General features: G+C 39.4%; 1 protein-coding gene across 2 annotated transcripts in view; it reads left to right on the forward strand.

Annotated features, from left to right (window-relative positions):
- kank1a (KN motif and ankyrin repeat domains 1a) overlaps positions 1-14092 on the forward strand; it is a 62267-nt gene that overhangs the window by 17216 nt on the left and 30959 nt on the right. The gene's annotated exons all lie outside the window — the stretch shown is intronic.

Raw genomic sequence — 14092 nt, forward strand, 5'->3', positions numbered from 1 at the left:
CTCCCTCTCTTGTCTTCTTTCTTTTCTTGAGTCCATCTTTGAGCTCCTCTCTATTTCTGGAGTGGTTCATCTGAGTGAAAAGGTTCAGAGAGGGAACCTTGGGAATTAATGAGGACTCAATGGAGGCTTGTGGAGGTTCAGTTGCCTTACTTGGCCGCCCTCTTGCTGTTTATTTAATGTGTGGCCAAAATTGTCGCTGTGAATACAAAACGGTGTCACATGTTTTATTTTTTTATTTTTTTTTTTGGTGCAAACAAACTCTTTATCTCTGTAGTTCGGTCACTTTCCGATCACGAGTTTTCCCCAGCTGCTGAACAGTGATAGCGGCGAGTCCCCTTTAGATTAGCGTGCTTGATATCCCCGACGACAAACGACACCGAGTCCAGTTAATCAGGCCTAAGCACTGATGTCACCACATTAAGCAGTACAGTCCTGACCTCGCCACAATAAACAATGAGGCCAGCTGAGAGCGGCGCAGGGAGACGAACACAAAAGGCGGCCGGCGTCGGGGCCAGATGGGGACGAGGTGTGCAACAGATGGACTGGAATATATTTTACATTTCATTTAAATTTGATGTGTTTTTGTACAGAGCACCCGCCAATAACAACATCAACCAGTATATTTAAGATTTATTTTTTTTATCATAGTGACATATTCGACAGTGTTGACCTAATTGGGAAAGAGTGTTAAAGGAAATCTACTACACTTACGCTCGTAATCAACATTCAGACGTACTGGAAAGCTTATAGAGAGTCCTTGTGTTCTTGTCTGGAAACACATGAGGACAATGAGACAAAACTCACTGTAATAGTCTAAATATTGTCACTGTTATCTCATCGTTCTGAGGTCAGAAAACTGAGAAGTGTAGATGAGTCTCATTTCCAACATATGTGGCCACAGCATAGTTGTTAGGGATTAATGCTGAGACTGCATGGTTTATGTAAATCAACGCGTTTTATCTGATGTCGTTGCAGCCCTCCTTTGTTTTTCCTCCTTTCTTGCATCAGAGCATCAGAGCGTCACCGTGGACCAGTTATCGTCTGCCTTTGTCAAGATGGATGGTTTCCATCTGTTGGTTCAGCTGATGCAAAAGTGAATGCGTGAACTGATGGTGCTGATTCAGTGTAGGAGCCAAATTGTTCTTTTTCTTGTTTCATGTGGGTGTCGTGCACATTTGTGCCAGTAGGTGACGGTATCTTTAGACTGTTCACTGTCTGTATAGTGAGGTGGGTTAATCGGGGAGTGTAGTCAAGAAAAAAAAAACGTAACGCTGTGTTTAAAATAAGTGAAACGTCAAACAGTAAAATATTCAGGAGGGTTATTTAGTTAGAGAACACAGTTTTTCACCGTCTGGTGAAACTTCTGGAGCCAAGGTTCGAGCTAACGTCTCCTCGCTGCATTAACTTTGACAGCAATAATTACTGAACTTAATCCTTTTGCACAGTGCAAATGTCATCAAAAAAAAAAAAAAAAAGTAAGATGAGAAAAGCCTTTATGAATCTCAAGGGAAGGAAATTTTATTTCTGATCTGATCCCAACTTGGATACTTAATATTAAAAATATCGGATCCGGTTGCAAAAAACATCAGTGCCCTAATATATGTACTGAGATTTCTTGATTGTTAAACTTTTCCATTTGGTGGACATCTTTCTTCATGACAACTAAGAGGAGGACGGTTCAGAACAGTCACTCGTCACCAGTTCCTCCACAGTTCTTCGTCTTCGCTGTGATTCAGGATAAACCTCTGTCCTCCGGCTTTAAACTCAAACACGTGTTGTTTCCAGAGTCGGTTGCTGCCTTCTAGTCACGTCTCAGTTATGACATAGATTTTTATCAACCTGAGCCACCAGCTGCTTTCACGAGCCGAGCGCTTTAATGAGTCAGATAAGCTCTTCAATGGGGAAACATGTTATCTTTGTGTTTCATGCTCATGTTGTGGTTGAAAGCCTCTGGATTTGACAGGTGTCTTTTGTTCCCAGCACCTGGACCATGGCACAGCTGGGACTTGAGCCACTAGAGATGCAAGATAATAATAAAAAAAAAGAAACAGTGTCTTGAGGGAGTCCTGATTGATTTTCAGTGGCGTGGTCGTCTGTTTAAATTCAAAATGAGATCTTTTCCGTACCTTCCTGGAATTTGCTTGTAAAGTCTTTTTTATGGTCATTCTTTTTCCCTCCTTGGGGAATAACAACCGTCCTTTTAAAGTGTCCAACTTCAGATACTTTCTACCGCTTGGTGTAATACGACTGCTGTGTGGCTGGAGACGGATGTCCTCAGTAGTTTGAACAAAGATTTTGGATATAGGTCAGCTGGAGAAAAGAATGTAAAAACAGGCCGACGGGGAAGAACAATGGGAGAAAAAGGAGCGTGGATTTGTGTGTTAGGCCTCGACTCTTTATCTGTACTCTGTTGTGTCTTAGTCTGTTTCCCAAATAAGTACTAGTTGTCAGCAACATAACGAAACATAATCACGTGTCCAGGAGCTTATTTCAACCGAGCAAGTTCCTCAAATATTTCCATGACAGAGAAAACGTTTATTTTTATGAATAACAGCAGTGCATTTTACTGAAATATGAACAGAAATGCAGATTGAAAGTTTATTAATGGCGATACAATCAGCACATTTCTGGTTTTCATTATATGATGTCTTCAAATCTGTGTGAGTGTGCGTGTGAGATCATATGAATTTAGTCCATGTTTTAAAAGCTTGTGTATTTAGTAATTTTATGACATGGATGCAGGAGAAAAGAGACAGAGTCAAATCTGAATGTTTCCTCCTTTATTTCATTTTATTTCAAAAGAAGTAGCTTTTAAATCTCTTACAAAGAAACTTTTATAATCTGATTTTACAGCCTCTTTTATCTGTTTTTTAACACATGCACAGCTTAATCAAGGTATGCTTGAAATTCCTTAATGCGATCCTTGTCCCAGTTTCCATGCAACGGAAAAAAAATCAAATAACTGATGGGAGGTTGCGATATGTGTCTTGTTAGCGGGTTAATACGGCCTCCTTTATGGTTGACCTGTTACATCATATAATAAACAAGAGTTGTTCATGCTGTAAAACATCCAGATGGATAATAGTTCAGCTTTTTTAACCTCATACATAATGTTCACGCTACTTATGGTGCAGGTAAGATGGCGGCGTCCTTCAGGTGGTTCTACTACCGGCTCTGTTTACCTTCTTCTTCTTCTGTGACCGGCTTTCTTGGATGTTTTTGTTCCGGGGTCATACGGAAACGTAGCGTATGTGGAGCATGTGCACACTTTATGTCCAGTTAAAGTCCAATTAAGGTGTATACATGCCGGAGAAAATCAATATCCAAATGAATTATCTGGGCGTCTTAATCGGATAAGGAGAACATGCACATAAGTTGTGCAGTTAAAGTTAAAGATTAAAGCAATAATTTGTTTTTATCATGTGCATGTAAACGTACTGAGTGACAGCGGAGGAAGGGCAGCCTGTATTACTTTACCAGCATTCAGTAGCCGTCATTGCTACATCTGCTGCTACTTCGCTGCCCTGACTCCGGGCAGATAAAGTCAAGCCTCTGGATAAAGGCAGATAAGGTTTGACTTCATAGAAATAAACTTTGAATGTTCATGGTGATGAAAAAGTCATGATAAAAAAAATTTCTTAGAAACACCAGCTGCCTGATTCATCACAGGAACTGGACCGGATCCGTCTCCTTAGTGAGATAATCGGCCGCTGTAGATGGTTAACCTCAAGTGGCGAGTCGGTCACAGTAAACATGAATGTACACAGACCTGCCCCAGAAAGTGGGTCTGAAATAATAATAATAGGTGGCAAAGACTGTGTGTCTCTGTGAAGCTGTAGAAGGTTAAATTATACTTCATGCCTATTTTGTGTCCGGCTTTCATTAATTTTGCTCTTAGTCATTGCGAGACTGAAACTTTTACTACTTTTACCAATGCAGAATGAATGAAACTGTTCAAAATCAACCGTTTTGTGTGGACAGTTTAGCCAGAACATATCATCCATCATTTCAACGATACATTTCACACGAAAAAAATCATTATATTTGTCAATCCCATACAATCCATACAATTAAATTACAGAGAACATCAGCAGAAAATCATTAGACAAAAAAGAATCGTTGCTGTAATTTATAATTATTCATTATTTTACATTTTAAGACTTTATTAAAAGTCAATAGACAACTACATACCTTCAACTCATCACTGAGCTTATTTTATATTTTTACTCCCAAAATTGAAACACATTTGATCCAAGATGTGTTTAAGAATATCAAAGAAGGTGTTAACTTATCAGAATAAATTCCCTTAATACCCTCACTCTCTCTCTCTGCATGATCGCGTGACAACTTGCTCCAAACCTCGACCATTGCGGGTCCCAAAGCAAACTGAGCTTCACCTTTTATACATGGGTGGAACCCCACCAGCCTCTGGCAGTAATCCAGCACAGTGTGACCCGTTAACATTATGCGTAAATGGTCCAACAGCTCCAGAGTTTAATATGGTCTAATCGATACAGACGGCGTCACGTGGCTCCAGAAACGTTCCTGATGTAGGAAACGGCTCAGTAACCAGGATCCTGGTGTCACAGGCATCTTCACCAGAGAAATCAGTTGTCGCAGTAAAGTGTTGGCTCCGTTAGGTGTCTGTTGGCGTCGTTCCTTCTCTTCCTGCTGTCAGCGGTTTAATTAGCTTGTTCTTCATTGTCCGGCTGCTGTCGAGGGGAGAAGGGCGGCGGAGGATGCGGCGGTGGATCTCACCGGTCCGTCTCCTAAAGGTCAGCAGAGCGGACTCGCTGGCACAAAAGTAAACATGGGAGCATTTAAGACGTGGAATTTCTCCCACAGTGCCTCTCTTTGAATGAGCTGACAATGTAAGAGAAAGCTGTGGGAGGGACGGACTCTGGCTGGAGCCAGTGATGCTGCTGAGTACACCGATCAGCCGCAACATTATGACCACTGACAGGGGAAGTAAATGACATTTAAACCGTCTTGTGACAATTTAATGTTCTGCTGGGAAACTTTTGGACCTGGCATTCATTCATGTGGATTTAACTTAGACATGTAGCACATGGGTCTTCAATAGGGGGTCCGCGATCCCTAGGGCGTCCGTTGAGGTACTACAGGGGGGCCGCAAAATCTTTGGTTGGTTAGATATTTTTATATACATTTTTTTGTTTTTAATTCCAACAAATTCGATACAATAGCTGCTTTAACAGCTCACTGTTAAACAAAGAGCGTAACACTATCAACACTAACCGAGACCTGTCAATCGAAGTCTCCTGTACATATTAGGCCCCGCCCCTATAACTGCTGAGCCAATCACTAGGCTGCATATTACACCCTGACTGTCAGGTTCAGTCTCCAGGTGAAATCCCTTCTCTTCATGCTACAATGTTAGCAGAAGAGAAGCTAACAGCTGACTCCCATCACCCAACTACTGAGGCCAAAATGGATCCGTTTGCCACTAGAACAAAAAATAGAAATAAAAAAAATGAATATTTGAACCTGTGTACACAGTATTAGGAAGGTGGTCATAATGTTATGCCTGATCTGTGTATAATTAAACTGTGTCAGTGTCTAAAGCTTCATAATAGTGTTGCAGTAATAGATTAAAGAGTTAAATGTTCCTAAATTGTGCGTGTTTTTGCCTGAGTTTGGTTCGACGTGACAAACTGCAGAGACATTCCAAGTCCAGTTTTTTCACGGTGTCCCACTGAGGGTCCCCTGCACGGGGGCCTCCTCCACCAGCCCAGAGCTCTCCTCCGCCTTAGTGACTCCACTCAAGAGCTAAACAAATAAGTGGCTCCAGCCTGTCCTTGGTCAAGTTCAGGCCCAGACAGAGGAGGGCATGTGTGGGGGAGGAGGGGGAGGAGGGTGAGTGACAGCCTGGGCCGGTGTGAAAGGGAAGGACACAGACGAGGAAAAGCTTTAAAATACACCAAACCAGATCAAACGAGCGACTCCAGGAGAGACACTAGAAGAACTGAATGACAGTTTGAACTCCGGAGGATGTTTTGTACCTTTTGTGACTGATGCCGAACTCTTTCAACTCTCTGTTGGCAGCACAAGGCTGCAGAAAGTACACAATGCCTCTGTTGGGACGTCACGGCTGCTTCTAAAGAAGAAGGGGAAAACATCTCGGTAGCTTTTAGCCTCGCATTTATTTCTCATCTGGACTACAAGTTGTTATCATTATTAGTTATTATTATTATTATTATTATTAGTAGCCAGTTTCCTTTAAATAGGAAATTGTGTCATTTTGCACCATTTATGATGATGTGATGTGGTTTATTTTCAGATCAAACATAACACAAAAAAAGAATCAACAATCTGTGTGTAAATCCAACCGACAATTAAAGAAAAAATAAAATTTATCATGACATAATCAGTTTCACACACACAGGTTATACTTTGACTAAAGAATTGTTAGCTTATTATTGCCCATCCTGAATAAAAAATTAAACAGCCTTATCCATATGCAGCACTTAAGAATGAAAATAAACACAAAAAGAAAATAACTTCTGATTTACATTCAGCTATTACACATTTTCATACTCAATTATTTCACATTTTAAGGCTTTTCCTAAAGTCACCAGTGAGCTACAATATTCAATTCCTCATCTAGACCAGGGAGCTTCAACGTTTTCAGGCAAAGAACCCCAAACAAAAAAATATACATCATTATTATTCTGCAGTCAATATTAAGTTTTCCCTTGACCCTTTACTAAAATATGTTGGATTCATGTTAATGTGTATTTAAAGAAATTTGTGGGGGGAAAATAATACATATGTGTGTGCGTGTGTGTATGTATATATATGTAATATTTGACCCCCTGTTGAAGATCTATGATCTTTGACTCCTACTATTTAAACATATCCATATTTAACATTGATTCTCACCTTGCATGTTTCAAAAATACACAACCCTCTTAAATGATAACTTCCTTTTCTTGATTTGTTTAATGGTTTTCTTGTTTTTGTTCTTTTTACCCTCTGGAAGGCTGTTGTTCCTAATTCTGTAAATTATTTCCACCATTTTTAAATGTACAATATCCAAGAATTTTGGATCTGGACTGGATCTATATTTGTTTTCTACACAGATTTGGATACTTTACATCCCATTACATACTCTTCCAGCACAGTTTGTGGTTTGGATAAAAGAAGGAATTGTATTATCCAGAAACATATTTGTCAATTTAAATAAGAAAATGAACAGCTGCTTATTCAATATAGAGAAACAACGACTGCAGTCTGACTTTAGTCTGAGTTCTCATGTGAGCCACAGTTTGTCTGAGCTGTCTCTGTCCTCTAGGGGGCGGTGTTGTCAGCTTAAAGAGCATTTTAAAGGTTAGGGGAAGAGTTGTGTGTGTGTCCTGTTCAGAGTGGACGACCTCCTAAATTTTCAGCTCCGGGCAACATCACGAGCTGCATAGGTTGATTAATGATAAACCGTACAGGGTCTGGAGTAAAGGGTAAAGTTATCCTTCTGCTTTTATTGCCAGGTATTTCATGAACGGGGAGAGGGGGACGTCTGAGGATTGATTATTACCTCAGCAGAAGAGCAATGGGAAGTTAAAATAATACGTTATAGTTAACAGGGAAGGTGAAAATGATCTTGGAAACCCATTCAGAACAACATGATTAGTGGTGCGGATCAAGCAATAAATGATCAGCCACAACATTAAAACCACCGACAGGAGAAGTAAATAACACTGTTATTAGAGGCACAAGGGAGACCTGCGCGATATTAGGAAGATGGTTATAATATAATGTTTGATCAGTGTACTGACGATTTTATTTGTTGCTGATTGGCAAAACCTCAGAGTGATGAATCTCGGATGGAGCTCAGTGCCACATGTTTATCACACCAGACTGTCTTCACTTCTTCTTCAGAAGAAGAAAAGCCTCATAAAGAATCTGGCAGTGAGGGTTTTTATTTATTATTTAGGCTTCACGTTTTTATTGTGGTCTTTGAAGTCTTTAAGTTGGCCAGAGGACCTTCTTAAACCTCGAGGTTGCTGTTACTATTTTGTTTGAGAGTCTGGCTCCAGATTCTTGCGAGGGCACAACGAGCAGCTGTCAAGATAAATGGCTCAACCAGATAAGGCACATTCTTAAAATAGAAGGACAATCAAAGACTTTTATTTTTAATAAAACGTGGTCTCCTTCCTGGAGTTTTCACAACTGTACACTCTGGATTTTGATTGTAATTCCTTATTTTTGTTCAAATAAACTGACTCAGTCTTGTTTTCCCTTTTAACACTTGGATTTATCATCGTGACCCATCAATAACATTTGACTTTACTGTGCCTCTCTGCACATGGAGGCATTTACAGTCCTACCTTAACCTTTCCCACATTTGCAAAGCATTGCAACTTTCTTTTATTTATTTATTTTTTATTTTTTTTTAAAGGAACAAAGTATGGTGTAGATTTAAAATTCGATCTGCACGTGTCTCACAGATGCTTCAGTCTGATGCTCTGTAATTTTAAAGCTCTCTTTACAGAAGCCAGAAGTTGTTTTTTGTTTTTTATTTTTAAGCTGAAATCCTCTGATTTCTGAGGTTCTGAAACAACAAGGATCTGTTTCAAGATGCATTCTGGGTAAATGTTCTACGCAAAAATGGTCAGGAATGAATGATGAGCTCTGGGAGTATAATGATGTATAATTGTCTTCAACTGAGCAAATTCTCAATCTCCAGTTCTATGTTTACCCTCGTGTGTGAGGTTGGCGGCTGCAGCAGACGAAAAGAACAGCACAGGGTTGAAAGTGATGACACCAGAAATAACTGGACGTGTGATTATGCGGCAGCAGGACTGACTGACTGACGTGTCGACTCATCGTCTCACGCTTGAGTTCGAAGTGTTTTCTCGATTTTTAAAAAACAATATTATTGTTGTTTTCGAGCAATTTCATGAGAGTGTTGCTGTTTTGTGCTTCTCTTTGTTTTTTTTTTGTCCCCTAGTTTTGAGGACTTTGCATGTAAGAATTTAACTCCTTTATTGCCGGCACATTATTTTTGGTGTGTGTGTTTGGTGCAGAGTACGAGTTACTACAGGTAATGACTTTCGTTTTCCCTTAAGAATGATTTAACTAACTAACGCACTAGATGTCAGGGTCCATTATTACATAGACAGTATAAAAATATAAACTGAAGTCAAAGCAAGTAGAGCTCCCCCTGGTGTCTGGTTACAGTATAGGTCATAAGCTCCACCTCCTTCATGTTAGTGGGTGGGACTTCAGCCGAACTAAAACAATAAAATATACGTCAAATAATTGTTCTGAATGCATAATCTAGAGCAGAGCTCAGTGTTAATTAAACAAAATAGGAGCGAGTCTGGAGGAAGTGTGATCAGGTCATTGATTAAAACAAAACAATTCAATATAAACACAAATGTTCCCAAATCTGAATGAAAGGAAGCAGAAAGAAGAATAATCTGATATGATCTGCTCCTTTACTGCCCCTAGAACTTAAATTAAAAAAACAACAACAACACAATAAGCAGCAAAATAATGATAATAATAAAATAAAATAAAATAACATAGGTATCGGCCAACAGTGAAGTCACGTTTACATTTTAGTTCCTGAGATACAATTTCATCATACAAACGAAACAAAACAAATGATATTGTATAATGATAATGATGTTATATTTGCTTAACATACTGGCTTCAGTTCTTTTAAATGTAAATTTGGATTTGGGTTATTTTCACAGAAACACAACGTTCCACACATTTAGTCCTGAATCTTGTTTTTTCACACTTTCTCTTTTTACAAATCTTTTTGAATGTTGATCAGACTCTTTCTCTAAGAGTGACTGATGCTAAACTCTTTAAAACTCTCTGTCGGCCGCCTGCATCCTGTCTTGATGGATGTCTCGCTGCCTGTGTGTCTCTGAGTCTTGGTGTTGGTTGAACTCCTTCTCTTTCAAAGATGGAGCCATAAACGGACCTTTAGCTTTGACTGTGCGTTAGTTTGAATTCATTGTAAACAGGGTAAGGTCTTATATTAAAGCTCTAGTTTGGATCTTCCTCGTCTTCCCTGGAGATGGGAAGTTTTTACTTTTAGCCAGATGTAGATGGAAGTGTTTTGTTTTCCACCCCTGACCTTGTGCCTCCTCTGGGGGAAATGCCACCCTCCAGACAGTAGACTCATAAAGTGGAAGACACAATCCTTTCATTCCTGCAAGTTCCTCCCTTCTTTCCGGGATAATTGAAAGGCTTTAAGGAAAACTTTGCAGAGCCTGAGCTCACGCAGGACATCAAAGGAAAATAAATCATCGGATGCACCGGGTCGGGTCAGTGTAGCGGCTAAAGCTGCCAAGCTGCCACCCGGCCTCCTCACCCTCACCCGCCCTCCTCACCCGGCCCATTTCTTCTCCACAGTCTGCACAGCAGCTTCTCCTGCAAAGCTTCAAAGGCATTTCCTAATGAGAGCCAGATGCAGAGCTGAGATGACATGTAGCCACTGCTTGTTTTGCAATTATACACGTTCACACGTGTGTATACATTAGCACATATGTTCCTGAAACTTCTATCTTCTGTTTGGTTGAACTTAAGTCGTGTTTTGTCTATCGGCTCTGTAAAGCACGGCTGCACACGCCCCTCATGGTGTTATGCTGCTGAGCTCTTTGCGATTATCTGGATAAAAACGGTTTCTCTCAAGGCTTTTTTCCCCCCATTAAAGCTTCAGCTTCTGCTTTTATTAGGGGAAAAACAACCCTGTTGAATATTCACAGCCCTCTCTTTAACATTTTGAGCTGTTTACTGTTAAACTTTCAAATCCTGAACTTTGTTTTTTATTTTTTTCACAGTGGAAAATGTGAATGGTTACACCACATCCTGTCAGTGCTCTTAGGTTCGTCACTTTTTATGTGGTTCTGGACACACTGCATGTTATTTAAGTCTACGTTAATGTACTCCCGTCAGGCATAACATTATGACCACCTTCCTAATGTTGTGTAGGTCTCTCTTGTGCCTATAAAAACAGTTTTGACTCATCAGAGAATGGACATGGGACTACTGAGGGTGTCCTGTGTTGTCTGGTATCAGGATGTTGTTAGTGGAGGCCTCTGGGTCCTATGGGTTGAGGGGAGGGGTGTCTCTGGATCATCCCACAAACAGTTGATCAGTTTGGGATCTAGTGAACTTGGAGGCCAGGTCAACACCTTGTGCTGTTTGTAGTTGTTCCTAAAACATTTTTGTGTTTGTGTCATTGCTATGAGGTGCGTGTACCTGGTCTGGTCTAGGTGAGTGGTAGATGTCTACCAAAGGTTTCCCAACATCACAAGATGGTGGATGTTATTTACATCTCGTGTATGTGGTCATAATGTTGTGGCAGATCGATGTATTGTCTCCTGTATTGTCTTGCCTGAGCATTGAAGAAAAACAAGTTGGCTTGATTAATAGTACTTTTTAGAGCTTTATAACGATTTAAACATGTCAATGACTCATCTTGCACTTGAGGGCGTGAACTCATTTTGCATGAAATGAAAAAGCTTCCAGTTTCAGTTTGGGTGGTTCCTATACTCAGGTCATCAGAGATGATCAATCAGACCAGACTATTGTTCTGTAAGTATGGCCTAAAAGTTTGGAAAAAAGAATGGCAACAGAAGTGGTTTTATGGCAGCTTTAAGAAACTGGATTTCTCTTCTCTTTCCTGTTGAACTTATCATGTGGTTTAAAGCTGAAGGTTGAAATTCTTGACGTGTTTAAGTTGATGCCTTCTCTTTAAGAAAAGTTCTTCCTGATTCACTTTGATTGTGGTCACTGTAAAATGGATTTGATTAAACATTTAAAACATTTAATTGTCTTAAAAGCGTACTGCTTGGCTGCTAGGCTGCTCGGCTACTTGGCTGCTAGGCTGCTCGGCTACTTGGTTGCTAGGCTGCTAGGCTAATGTTTTCAGATTCCCTCAAATGAGTGATTTTTGAAAAATCTATGCCTTCACGCACCATCAACATCAGATACAGAAACGTGTTGCGTGACCCACAACGTAGAGCAGAACAGCCACAAACCAAATGTTTACTTACACCAAGTTACTTCTTTAGACGAAGGTTAGCAACAAGTTATCTGAACTGAACTGAAACTTATGTTCCAAATGACTTAACAGCATGCTCTTTCTTATATTTTCTTAATAAATAAATAAAGTATGACATGTGGCCAGACACCTTGAAAACGTACAGTTCATCGAGTTGCTTATCTAGAGATTTATTTTAATGCAAACAACATTTGAGTTTTTTTCCACCTTTTGAATTTGATTCCATTTTTGACCTGTGACATTTAACCTCGAAAAAAAAACAACCTTTCATTAGTTGTACAGTCCAAACTGCACCAGTATTTCTTTGCGTCTGTCTTTGTTTTTTCTTACACGTGAAGCGTCTGGTATCACAATAAATCATTTAGTCTTTTGAACACAGGAACCTGACCTGAGTCATTGTAAATCAGCAGACACACACGCACACCTGCAGCGCTTGTCACAACACTAACAGGCTGAAAGGTGCATGAGCACGTTTCATATTTATGTAAGAGTCAAGCTGAGGAGGGACAAAACGAGTTGTTCTGGTTTGTGTCGCCTAATGTCGCTGCCTTGTTTTAGTTTGATTTCACCTGTTCAGACGTATGAAGCTGCTGAGACCTGCTCAGACACAATCAGCTCGGCGGGAATCAATTATTTTTTGTGTTCGCTGTGGAGTAAATTATGGTGAGTTCTTTGTATTTGTTTAAATAGAGAACATGTGAGTCAGTTTAGTTCGACTTTTAGCTTCGTTCACTATATTCAGCCACCATCAACATTTTTAATTTTTCATTCTTTACACCACATTTGTTCTATAATTGCAATTTTCCAACATATACAGTAAGATAATATGTGTGTGTAGCCTCTCTTTGCTTAAAGTGCACAAAGTTGTTGATGCTTTAACAGGTAGATATTGTTAACTTAGTTCCACGCAACACTGCATAACCATTGCGTAACATTTGTTTACCCATAATAATTTATGTTTATATGTATTTATTGTTGTGCATTTGGTGTGACTCCACTCCTGACCAGCTTTAGGTCCGTGTGTTCACACCTGGCATCAAACCTGCGTTCTCGGATCTCAGTTTTGCGCGCTGTATGCAAATAAAGCCTGACATCATTGAATATTCGGCTACAGCTGATGGATCTCTATCTATTTAATGATATCCACCGTGTCCTTAGATAGACCTGCACAAAACTCGACTCCTCGTATGTCAACATGGCCGCATAAATAATTGACACAGAAGCACACTTGCATATTCATTAACTTACTTAGATTTATTTATTTATTTAGTTGTAGTTAACAGCTGCAAGGCCAGAATATTTTTAAAAGTCTCGTTACTAATAACCAGGCACGACTTACGCTGCTTTTACCTTTTAAGGCCGTCAGTTATAATATGTTCATCATATATACGGATATATTATTTTTTATAAATGAATGAACTCCACTGACATGGGAGAGTATAGGAGGTGTATAATGCTACTCATTATGGATTAGGAATGTGGACACGTGTGAGCCAGACCACCTCCAAATGTGGTCAGAACTCAATGAATCGGACCTTGATGGTCTGAACACGTGGGCCCCATGTGGTTAAAATAAGCAGAAGGGTCAATAAATAATTGAGGGACTTTTGAAGTTCAGATAGAGATATATCCTACATCCATTTTTATTAAAAGTTAAAAAAAAAAAAAAAGTTCATTTTGATCATGTCTTTACAAAATCCATAATTATTTATTATGGAAACAATCACTTATTAATAAAAAATGAGTAGATGTCACTAAAATGTAACTAAATAACCGTCTCAATTTAATAACCACTTCCTAATTAGCTAAACAATAATATTCAATTTTTTTTTTTTTTTTTTTGCTAAGTTAAGATAATCATTTCTTTTTTTTGGCAAAATATTAAGTTTTATATGGAAAATAACAAATTGTTTGTCTGTGTTTGAGAAATCACTTTCAGCTGAGTTACACAAACACGTGACATCACACCTCTCAAGGAAGTGTGTTAAATCCACATCACACGACCTTCTCCAAGATGTGTGTGGATTTATCACATGTCAACAGTGTTATTAC

The sequence above is a fragment of the Mugil cephalus genome, chromosome 8, assembly GCF_022458985.1.
Source record: "Mugil cephalus isolate CIBA_MC_2020 chromosome 8, CIBA_Mcephalus_1.1, whole genome shotgun sequence".
Classification (NCBI taxonomy): Eukaryota; Metazoa; Chordata; class Actinopteri; order Mugiliformes; family Mugilidae; genus Mugil; species Mugil cephalus.